The 12,595-nt window shown below is 41.1% G+C and overlaps 1 protein-coding gene and 1 pseudogene across 28 annotated transcripts in view; both read right to left on the reverse strand.

Moving 5' to 3' along the window:
- The window catches only part of FNBP1 (formin binding protein 1), a 121,159-nt gene that overhangs the window by 99,207 nt on the left and 9,357 nt on the right, over positions 1-12,595 (reverse strand). The gene's annotated exons all lie outside the window — the stretch shown is intronic.
- LOC100069857 (small ubiquitin-related modifier 2 pseudogene) lies at positions 11,455-12,043 on the reverse strand (annotated as a pseudogene).

The raw sequence follows: 12,595 nt of genomic DNA on the forward strand, positions 1-12,595 counted from the left end.
AAGTTCCAAAACAGATCATCACGACTGTTCCATCTGGAGCCCAAATCTGCCACATAAATTCAGATTTGGCAATAATTAACTGGAAAGAAAGAAAGAAACACCACCACCCCTGCTTATTTTGTTGTTTATTTTGGTTTTCAGAGTGATGGCTGGCCAGACAGAAACCCAAAGTTTTTCAAGTGGTCAAATGCACAATACTGATTTTATGTACATAAACACTGGACTATTTTCACAGGACCCCACTAGATTAAAAAAAGAAAAAGGCTACAGAACTTGAAAGTAACCACTACAAGTCCCTTTTAAAGCTGTTCTGATAATTTGCTTTCTAGGCAACAGAACCATGTTTTCATCACATTCCTACATGTGAAGACGAAGAGGGAAATTCCTGTTGGCTGTCAAAGATGAGCGTGATACAAATGGCCTCAACTGCAGCAACTCTGCCTAGGAGACAAGGCGACGTATGTTTATTTTCACATCAGCGACACACACGAACATGGACTTTCTCATTTAATAGGGGTACTTTAGAACCGCCTTCTAACTTTTCTTGTGTTGGGGGTTTTTTTTCCTTTGTGGTTTACTAAGCAGTGTCTACTTGAGACCAACAGTACAATAATAACTTTAAAACTGTTTCTGTAACACTTAAACGACCTCACACCAACATAAAACCAAAAGGTACTAAGAACTGAGTAACAACGCCCAAAGTTACCAATAGGAATAGATAATTAATATGCTACGCCAGCTCTGCAGAGCTACAGTCCAATTCAAACCTTAAGTTTCTTGTACTCTGCTCTGAATGCCTTAACAGATGCAAGGAAGGTCAGCACTCAAGAACTTTGAAAAGCTGCCATTTTCTCAAGTGGCAGGCAGCTTTCAGCCCGCCATTCCCACTGTAGGAACAACAGAGACCATAAAATGTGATTGGTCCCTGTAGATTGTGGGTGTCGGCGCACAGTCAAATTTAGTTCTAACATCTCTATTACTGAGACTAATTAAAACTACTGTTAAACAGATCCATATAGATTCCCATCTCTATTTAAGAAAAAAAAAAGACTTCTCCAAAACAATGTCAAATTGCTGGCTACTTTTTCAAAGCACTTCTCATATAAGATAACATAAAACTGGTCATTCAGCACAGATGGGTTTTTAGCTAATGAAAAATTATTACAGCAATTTCTAGAAGTCTCACCCCTATTAAATTTAAGGACAGCCGTCAAGTGTTTTCCTGTTTCCCGCACGGCACCCAGCTCAGTGTCTTGCCCAATACATGTTTGTGGAACTGAGTTACAGCACAGGTAAATTGAATGATGTTTATAGTCAATCTAACTATAGTGGCTTTAAAAAAGAACCAAATAGTTATTTCCAGTCACACACTGTAATTACAGTAAGGTGTAAAAAGTCAACCTTGACCGCTTTCTGGGAACTCCATTCTCTTCCACTTCAGCTCGGAGAACACCACCATTAGCCATCTTGACTGAGAGCCACTAAATACTGGTTTTAGCAGATAGCTTAACAACTGATTTGGTGGAAAATTAATTTGCAGAGAGAACAATTCCCAATTAATTCTTCGAGTTTGGTTTAACGTTGTGGGTGTATTTTTAAATAGAACCTAATATACCCTTGTAACCTGTTTTGCAACAAGAGCATTTAGATAATCATTAAAGAGACTTCAAACATAACACAGCAATCCTTTAATTACTTGGAAGAAAATTTGTGGAACCCTCTGAGGAGCTAAAGATCAATTTTTTCATCCAGCGTTTACACCGGCTTTTAAATGTCCAAAGACCAGGGAGCTTCCCCACTCAGCTCTTTGCCATCTGAGAGATAACTCAGATGCCCAGTACCAATTTGGTTTTTATCTTTTTTTCTTCTAAATTGAGGTGACATTCACTTAACATAAAATTAACCATTTTAAAGCGAACAATTCAGTGGCGTTTAATACATTCCAACGTTATGCACACCACTTCTATCTAGTTCCAAACTACTTTCATCATCCTAAAGTAAACATCTGTACCCATGAGCAGTTACTCCCTACTCGTCCCCCCCAACCCCTGACAACCACCAATCTGTTTTCTGTCTCTATGGATTTGCTTATTCTGGATATTTTACATAAATAGAATTACATAACATGTGACCTTTGTGTCTGGTTTCTCTCACTAGGCTTAATGTTTTCGAGGTTCACCCAAGTTGTAGCGTATGCCAGTACTTCATTCCTTTTTATGGCCAAATAATATGCCACTGTGTGGCTATGTAACATTTTGTTTATCCATCATCTGTCAATGGACTTCTGGGTTGTGTCTACCTTTTGGCTATCGTGAATTGTGCTGCTATGAACACTCCTGTACAAGTATTTATCTGAACACCTATCTTCAATTCTTTTAGGGTTGTAACTAGGAGTGGAATTGCTGAATCATATGGTAATTCTATGTTTAATTTTTTGAGGACCTGCCAAATGGTTTTTCACAGTGGCTGAACCATTTTACACTTCTGCCAGCAATGTACAAGCGTTCCAATTTCTCCACACCCTCCCCAATACTTATTTTCCACTTTTTTGATTATAGTCATCCTAGCCGGTGTGAAGCAGTACCTCATTATGGTTCTGATTTGCATTTCCCAAATAACTAATGATGTTCAGCATCTTTTCCTGTGCTCGTTGGCCATTTGTATATTTTCTTTGGGAAACAATCTCCTTTTATTCCCCACTTCTGCGACAATAAATACAAATAACTGTAAATCTTTATTATCATCTTTCTTAAAACTGCCCCCTCTCTCCCCTTTTTAAATCTGTTGGAAGTCACATGAATTAGGTAAGAGCCTGAACTGGTGTGCTGTCAAAGGGCAAAATCCAAGACTACTCGAGTTTTGGCAATTGCCTCATGTATTGAGGGCCTTCTGTGTGCAAGGTTCTAGTCTACATGCCGATGACACAGCACTGAACAAAACCAAATAAAAAACCTCGTCCTCAGGGAGCTCGGCTCCTGAGGAAGGTTTGATAAACGCTAAATCTATTAACTCGGAAAACGGACACAGTAAAAATGAGTAACTTGCAGTTTTCACAGAAATATTTTAAAATATAGAACCCATAAACAGGCACGTGGGCTCTTGTGTTCAGATGTTAAATAACACTGAAGGACTATCTTACTTTTACTGTTAAGAGTACTGCTTGATATACTAATCAGGCATATTTTACACAATTACAACTAGGAAATGCGCAGATTTACTATGAGTTTATAAAGCCTTGGGTCCAAAAGTATAGAACGACATACTCTGTTTTAATATCCTCAAGAATAAAAATGTCAGACAAATAGCAGCACTCTCCTTTTTATACTAAGAATAAACTGAATTTTTAGAAAAATAGCTGCTATTGTATACCAAGTTATATGGTTATAAACTATTGTTTTAAAAGATATTTTTTTCAACAAGGGTGTGACAAAAAAGAACACACGTACGGTAGTCAATCTAAATTTAGAATGGTAAGGTGTTAAAAAGAGACAGTTTACCTAAATCTGACTGTTTTCCAATAAAACATTGTTGGAGATCAAATTCAACCTAACTTCTTTTTTCCAGCTTCTTCCTATGTCAATACCTAAGATGAAGTCACCTCACGTCAGACATGAAGCCTCCTTACTGTTAAAGCACATTCACAACCCGCACCAGCCTAAGAGAAAATAAATCAAGGACACGAACAGTTTACAGAAAAGAAATGTTCTTAAACTTTGAAAAGATAAATGAAAATTAAAAACTACACTGAAATACCACTTTTTACCCGCTTGATTAGCAGCTATTAAAACGTTTGATTACACACCGTCGGGGAGGATGCAGGACCACAGAAACTCTAATAAATGCCTGGTGAGAGCACTAGTGTGGGACTCTCTTTGGAGGGTGGTTTGGCCAGACCTGTCCAAGATCTTGGTGTTTATCCTCTGCATATACTTACACATATGCAAAATAACACATATCAAACTATTAATTTCTACTATCTTTAATAGGAAAATACATTGAAAACAACTGAAATGACCACAACAAATTTCAATATATCCATACAATAGAATAGCAGAATGAGGCAGCTAAGGAAAAAAACACCAAGATTACTACAAGTGATAAAAGTAAGGTACCAAAAAGTGTGATGGGTATGCTAACATCAGTGTGGGGAGGGGCATTTGTTTATAAACACAGCTCTGCTCTCTGGAAGAACTCACAAGAAACTAGTAACAGTGGTTGCCTCCAGAGAGGGAGAGGGGGTCACTGGAGAAACACATACCACGTACACGTGTCGCCTATTCAAAAATACGTAAACAAAGCAGAAATAAATCAGGCTTTTGAAATCAAACTTTTCTTTCCCCAATTTTGCTTCTTTAACGGAGTCATTTTGTATGATGACTGAACTCTAAGAGTTCAGTTACATGTGTAACTGCATGAAGGATATTATGAGGACAAAACTACATACAAGGAGGGTGAGCGGGAGGAGGCGCAGGGCCACAAAACTGCCTGGAGCAAGAGCGTCCTGGTGGAGGGCAAAGCCAGGACGGAGCGGCAGCGCCTGAAAGAGAGAGGAGGGAGAGAGAGGAGAGAGAGAGAGAGAGGGAGGGAGAGAGGCAGGCTGTGTGCATGAAGGATGAGAAGGCATCTGCGGCTGGAAGAGGGAGTGTGTTGGGGGTAGAGGACCAGCAAGATAAAGGGGTTGTCTAAATTTAGCTTTTACTAAAAGGACGTAAGTCCTTGTTAGGTTTGCCATCAGGTCTGAGCCTCACCCGTTCCATATTAGGCAACCCCGGTTCCTAAGTGTTCTCCCCACAGTAGCCCTTGGAGCTGCCGAGAGGATCCAAGGGATCCGTCATCTTTTTTATTCCAGGCGTTTAGCATTTACCCAGTTTCCCCGAGCTCAGCCTTCCATCTACACTAGCAAATCCTACATTCCCTCTAGTCTCTCTCTTTTCTCCTTCTCTTTCTTTACTTTTGCCCCAGATGAGATTGCCTCGTCCCTAGGACTGGCCCCCCATTCAGAGACTGCCAAGTAAATAGACAGTGTGTAAAGCAGCACCCTTTAATCTCCCTTTGAGCTACTCTGGTCTCTGCCACACTGAAAAATCAAGACAAGTGTAATCTTCAGCTTGGCCTATATTTGCAATCATTGAACAGCCAGCCTCCACACTCCAAACTTGTGATCTGGGTGGGGTCTATGCCTGATGCACATATTACTTACTTTTAAACGAACAGATCTGTTTATAGACTACCACACATTGGTGACACCTAAGTGAACATGGCTGATGGAGACTATCCTTTGCCCATTTCTGCAATTGACTTTTAAAGTTTTCAAACTTTTTTTCTTTTTTTGCTGAGGAAGATTTGCCCTGAGCCAACATCTGTGCCAGTCTTCCTCTATTTCGCATGTGGGTTGCCGCCACAACATCCCAGGTCCACACCTGGGATCTGAACCCATGAACCCAGCCCACCAAAGTGGAGCGAGCCAAACTTAACCAGTACACCAAGGGGCCAGCCCCTCAATCTTTTTTTTTTTTTTATTAAGGTTATGAAAGTTAACATCCTTGTGAAATTACAGTTGTACATCATTATTAGTCATGTTGTAGGTACACCACTTCACCCCTAGTGCCCTCCCCCCTCTTTCCCCTGGCAACCACTGATCAGTTCTCTTTGTCCATATGTTAACTACCACCTATGAGTGGAGTCATACAGAGTTCGTCTTTCTCTGTCTGGCTTATTTCACTCAACATAATACCCTCAAGGTCTACCCATGTTGTTGTGAATGGGATGACTTTGTCCTTTTTTATGGCTGAGTAGTATTCCATTGTATATATATACCACATCTTCTTTATCCAATCATCAGTTGCTGGGCATTCAGGTTGGTTCCATGACTTGGCTGTTGTGAATAATGCTGTGATGAACGTAGGGGTGCATGGAACTTTTGGAATTGTTGATTTCAGGTTCTTAGGCTAGATACCCAGTAGTGGGATGGCTGGGTCATAAGGTCTTTCTATTCTTAACTTTTTGAGGAATCTCCATACTGCTTTCCATAGTGGCTGCACCAGTTTGCATTCCCACCAACAGTGTATGAGGGTTCCCTTTTCTCCACAGCCTCTCCAACATTTGTCACTCTTGGTTTTGGATATTTTTGCCATTCTAACAGGGGTAAGGTGATATCTTAGTGTAGTTTTGATTCCCTCAATCTTTTTTTTTAATAATCAAAGACAATTTATAGATCTGCTTGGAGTTATCAAAAACATTCTTTATTGTGGTCAACAGCTTCCAACTTGTCTTGCGGGTTTTCTTCTCATCTAATTGGCTGTTTGTTCCACTTTCTCAGACAATTCCTGGCACTTCATAATCCAAAGAAATCCAGAAAGAGAAGAAGAAAGAAGTCACCAGCCTGCATTTCATTTCCTTCAAGTGGCTGAATGTTTTTATCTAGCAAGGAAGCCCCTGGCTGCCTAAAGTTTTTCTGGAATGGCATTGTTTACCTACCTGATTTACTTGCTCATCTACCAAGTGAGAAAATAAATTAAACCATAAGCCTTGCAGGTTTGAGCCAAAACATTTTTGTTGAGCAAAACAGTCCCTGATATTTTTGCCTATGGGGTCACACCCAAGACGTTCAATCCACGGGCAGAGTGCCTGACAACTTACGGAATGTGCCTAATGATTCCATTTATGTGTCACTTTTTGAACTGCTGAAACTTTTACAAACCTCCTATTAACATTATTAGCATTTCTTTGAGCTCAAGTGTGGGAACTACACATAAAATTACTGAATAGAGTTTCCAGCCTTGGAAGCAGTCGCTCTACCATAATCGACGTTGATGCATTCTCCGCGTATTATGAGTCAGTACTCCTGGGACAATCCATCTCAGTGTCCGTTTGTCCTGGGACTCACATTACCTCAGAACACTCGAGTTAAAGGGACTTGAGGTCACACAGTCTAGTCCACACCCAATTCATCGATCACTTCTTCAATACCCGTCCCAAGGAAGAGCTCCTTCGGTTTCTTCTCAACGTGGAATTCAAGACATCAACAAAAGTGTGACCACAACCAGCAACACGTGAGGGTAAATAATGACAGCCAGTGCTCATACAACTTACTGTGTCAGACGTGTACTGCTCTAAGCATTCATTAACTCAGTTGATAGTCTCAATAATCCTGTCAAGTCGACACTATTATTATCCCCATTTTACAGATGAAGGAACTGAGGTTTGATGACTTGCCCAAAATTACTCGGCTAGTTAGTATCAGGCTGTAACCCAAGCAGTCTGGCTCCATCCAGACCCATACTCTTGAACAATATGACACACACTGATTAAATCGTAGAAATCTTCTAAGATTTATAAGATAAAAGAATTTTAAAGTAAGCAGCCATCAGAGACTATCTAGGCCAAGTCTCTGAGTCAGGATGAAGACGCAGAGTGAGCGAGCAGCAGAGAGAGGACCAGATCACGGAGACCTCAGTCAACAAGATCTGAGGTCTGGCAGATTCACTGCCTCCTGAACAATGATTGCATTTCAGAACTAAAACTCCAGCAAATTTGGCATTTTATTTGATATTCCTCAAACAATACTTCTGAAGTGGATCAGCACGGCTTTCATCTCAAAGAAGAGGAGACGAATTTTAGGGAGAGAAACGGCCAAACCATTTCCTACAAAAGGGAATTGCAATGAAATATCCTCTTCTGTGGGTCTGAAGAGGCTGTGACAATAACGTAAAACTGCTGAGATTTTATGAAGAATGACAAAGAGTCACCACATTCAAAGTGTACACTCTTGTGACAAGAGCTTGAGAAGAAACTGAGTTTAAGGAGTTTCTTTCTTCCTGTGACAGGTCTCCATGTCTTAGTGCCTCAGTTTCCCATCCCCCCATCTTCAGAGAAAAGAAGTGCAAAAAATTCCTGAATGCTCCTTAACTTTTCACTTTCATATTCTAAGAGATTTCTTCAAAGAGAAAGTGATCTTATTTTATTTTTTGACTACGAGAAAGGACACACAGTAGCCCTCTTCTTTAATAAATGAACAAGGGTAAGGTTACTATTATCTACTGTGACATCCAAGGATACTGTCCCAGTTATTATTGTAGCACAGATCACCCCCAAAGCTTAGTGGGAAAGAGCCACTGGATGGGAAATATTGCTATGGCCATCCTTGCCAAATGGAATCTGTCACATATATGAAGTAGAGTTCCCCCCAGATCTGATTTTTTTGGTGATCTAATACTACCAATTTTAAACTCTCTCCGAGAAATATAAAGAGGAAAATTAAACAGTATCAGGCACAACAGAGATCTCGGTCCATAAGGTGGGCACTGAATAATTCTCAACATTCTCTGTGCATCTCCAGATGGCACAACAAGCACACAGGCGGCTTTCAAAGAAGTAGGGTTGAAGCTATTAGACTGTCTGCAGAAAACTATTAAAAATGATGCATGCGTGACATTAATTTCTGATTATTAGCCAAAACTGAATACCCATCAGTGGCCATTTATTTTTACTTTTCCATTTGTGAATAGGTACATTAGTTTTACTTCTAAGCTTATCAGAGCTTTAAGATCTGTTTATTATGCTCTGATAACAAGTTACAAAACCAATCAACTCTTTTTTTTTTTAAAGATTGGCACCTGAGCTAACAACTGTTGCCAACCTTTTTTTTTTTCTGCTTTTTCTCCCCAAATCCTCCCAGTACATAGTTGTATATTTCAGTTGTGGGTCCTTCTGGTTGTGCTATGTGGGATGCTGCCTCAGCGTGGCCTGATGAGCGGTGCCATGTCTGCACCCAGGATTCAAACCAGCAAAACGCTGGGTCACTGAAGTGGATCGCGCGAACTTAACCACTCGGCCATGGGGCTGGCCCCACCAATCAACTCTTTTTTTATAAATTTTTTTTTTTCTGAGGAAGATTAGCCCTGAGCTAACTACTGCCAATCCTCCTCTTTTTGCTGAGGAAGATTGGCCCTGAGCTCACATCCGTGCCCATCTTCCTCTACTTTATATGTGGGACGCCTACCACAGCACGGCTTGTCAAGCGGTGCCATGTCCGCACCTGGGATCCAAACCAGCAAACCCCGGGCCGCCAAAGTGGAACATGCGCACTTAACCGCTGCCCCACCGAGCCGGCCCCCAATCAACTCTTAATGGTCGACACCCCTCCCAATCTAAAACAAGTTTCACATAATGATTCTCAGTAGGGCGAACAGTTCAGCCAGCAGAGAGCACAGCCACTGTCCAAAAGGGCAACACATTCTGACAGTTTTACTACGTGGCATGGTCCTAAAGTTAAATAAGAGGGGTTGGAGCAATATAACTATGCCAAAAGCTTAGAATTTTACCATTTTTACCAACATAATTACCAATAAAATTTTGCCAAACTTATATTGGGTAATCAGACCCAAAGAGATCCATCAGCCTGGACCTGTTTCCTGAGCTCCAGATGCATATATTTCAGTATCTACTAGAGAGTAGATACTTAGATAGCTAACAGGCGTCTTGCAAAATGTCCAGCACTACACGTCCATTCTTTTCCCCGTCAGCCCTAATCCTGCAGTTCCCAGACTCTCACACCCTTATTTTTCTCCATAGCATTTATCATGATCAGCTATGTTACACAGAGAGAGACCATGCACAAGGGCAAAATTTTCTACTGTTTGGTTCACTGCCATTTTCCCTTTGCCAAGAACAATGCCTGGCATATAGTAGGTGGTCAATATTTGTTGCATGAATTGATGACTTATCTGGATACCTGAGTAAATCGCAACTAGAGAACCATAAGGAATAGAGGACCTTAGAATGGTTATGATGTTTGGTTAAGTGACTGGCAGGGCAAGAAAGTAGCTCCAAAATACTGCTAGATTTTAAATTTGTTGTAAAGAATAAAAATGAGCAAAAACTGAGAATGCATGAGAAAGAATCAACGTGTTAAGTAGTGCGCCTAAGTCGCATCAGCATGACCTACGAGAGCTTTCAAAATTAGATTCTCAGACTTGCCAGTTTGGCAAATGCTGGAAAGGGACAAGATGAGGAACACCCAACCTCCAATCTGGGTACCTGGATGTAATCTCAGGGATGCAAGACTGAATAGAGATGAGAATTAAAAAGGTCTAAACATAACTAACTGCCCTGTAGTCTGCCTAAGAAAGAAGAGGTTATAGAAAAAGGCATCAGCTATACAGCATCTATAAAGCAGACTCTATTCTGTCCTTAACGTAGATCCATCCCTTTAGAAGGGAGAAATGCCTTAGGCTTCCACAGCTTCGTGTCACAAGCCATTAAATTCATCCAGCTCTATTTTGATTTTCCGCTCTCCAAGAAAGTTTGTGTAGAATTTCGCATTCCATATAGATTAGCCTTCAGGGAGAAAATGTGCAGATGAGCAAACATGCAGAGTTGGTCTCCTTATGGATGTACTTCTCAGTATGAATTTAAAATGTGCATTCTGGTTTATTCATCAGTCTTGGGAATTTGGTTAACATGAGTCACCTGCAGGCATACTGAAAATACCAAATCTCTTAGCTTAAAAGGGCTGAAGTGCAGACCCTGGCAACCCTACCAGGGTTGTGCCACCTGAGCAGAAACAAAGAGAGGGCAAGAAACAAGCAACTGTAGGTTTTGGTTTTGTGCCCAAGTGGTGAAAAAAGGGACCTGCGGCTGATACACTATTCAACCCACAAGCCACAGCAGAGAATTGGCCTCACCCTCCCCGTCTCCTGGCTCACCACTCAAGGTGTACACTGCTGGGTCTTCTTTAGGGATCCAAGACTTCCCTAGCAATTCATTTTAACTAATTCACCCACACAGAAATGTTGAGGGGTGCTCTCTACTCCAACCCACACAATTAATCCAATCAGCCAATTAGCCTGGCCTGCCCTGCTGCTGTCTAGCTCCTTTCCAACCTTCTCCTCACTGCAGGAGGGAGACTGAAAATCCGGCCCCTTCGCTACCTGTTTTCAGCAGTTCAAGGGCACTTCGCCTGGCCTTGAGGCAAAGCCACAGTCCTCACGTGGTTTTCAGCTACAGCCCATCTTCTCAGGCTCCTTTTTTTTTTTTTTCCATTTTAAACAAGAAGTTTATTTAAACAACAAGACGCTTGACTTGAAGGGAAAACTATCTAGGATTCATTTCTTTTAGAGTAATTTATCCCTACTTAAAGACAGATTGCCCTACATGTAACAGCTACGTACAAAAAAGTTATAAAATTGTCCTTGGTTTTACAAAGATACACGAAAAACATTAAAATTCTCCAATCGAACAAGGTATGCAAGGATTTTTATGTTGTTCTTTTTTTTGTTAAACAGTGAGAGCAAAATAACTTACTGGAATATAAAGATAAGAGCTGAATGAGCATGCCACTAATGGAGAAAGGGGGTATTTTCACAGAACCAGTATTTTTCTCTATCCCATCTCCATTTGATGTCAATTAAAACATACCATTGGCCATTTAGTTTTTAAAAAAATGCAATATGCTTGTGCACATACACCAGTTACTTTATGTACAATAAAGGAATGGGGAAGGGGAAAATGAAAGAATAGAGAAAACTATACTGTAGTAGTCAGGACGCGGTGGAACCAAATTGCGGTTTTCTAATTGAGAATGTCTTCTTGGTCTGGAGGAAGAGAGTTCTGGAGTAAAGTAGCAGGTTCCCTTTTTAATAGACACCTCCTGTCTGCTGCTGGAACACATCAATTGTATCTTCATCCTCCATTTCCAGCTGAGCAGGTGTGTCTGTTTCATTGATTGGCTGCCCGTCAAATAGGAATCTGATCTGCCTCATTGACAAACCCTGTCGTTCACAATAGGCTTTCATTAGTTTACTAAGCGGTGTATGCCTCTTAATCTTAAACTGCACGACAGAACCATCCTGCCCCGCCACCTTCAAATTAATATGATCGTTGTTCTCAGTCTTGACTCCTTCCTTGGGCTTTTCGTCGCCCATGGCGAACGCCGGAGTCTCCTCAGCTGCCGCTTCACAAAAGAGGTACCAGGTCCACACCGAATGAGCACACAAGCAGCACCAGGAGCGGCAGAAGAAGGAGGTGGCAGCGGTGGAGGAGGGAGAGTCTCTCAGGCTCCTTTTTATGTGCTCTCCTCATTCTCCAGTTCCACGTCCTCTTTAGTTATGGGCTTTTGAACATGCCATTTACTCCATCTTCCTGGAAGGCTGTGTCTAGATCAACCTGACCGCTCTCCTTCACCCGTGTAACTTACTAGTCCTCAGGGCTCACATGGCGCCACTTCATCCCCAAATGAGTTACACTCCTGCGTATATGATTCCATGCAGTTACGCTTCCTTAGTCCTTATCACACCACACTGTAAGCCCTTGCGTACGTTTCTGCCCTCCTACTACACTGTAAGCTACTTAAGGGCAATAATCACGTCTCGGCACTGAGTATATGCTGAAAAAATAGATATGGTAGACAAAATATGGAAGTCTCAATCACCCTCATCATGTCTGTATCTCTTGTCTGATATAATTTTTATAATTTCATTTGGTTTCTTCTTTTACATACTAAAGTCATAATTATTTGCAACCAACATCCTCAACCCTCTTGCCAAAAGTGGTAATGACATTAAGAATTAAATCTATTCTAGGATGACAGGAAGAC

This window comes from Equus caballus, chromosome 25, assembly GCF_041296265.1.
Source record: "Equus caballus isolate H_3958 breed thoroughbred chromosome 25, TB-T2T, whole genome shotgun sequence".
NCBI classification, from domain to species: Eukaryota; Metazoa; Chordata; class Mammalia; order Perissodactyla; family Equidae; genus Equus; species Equus caballus.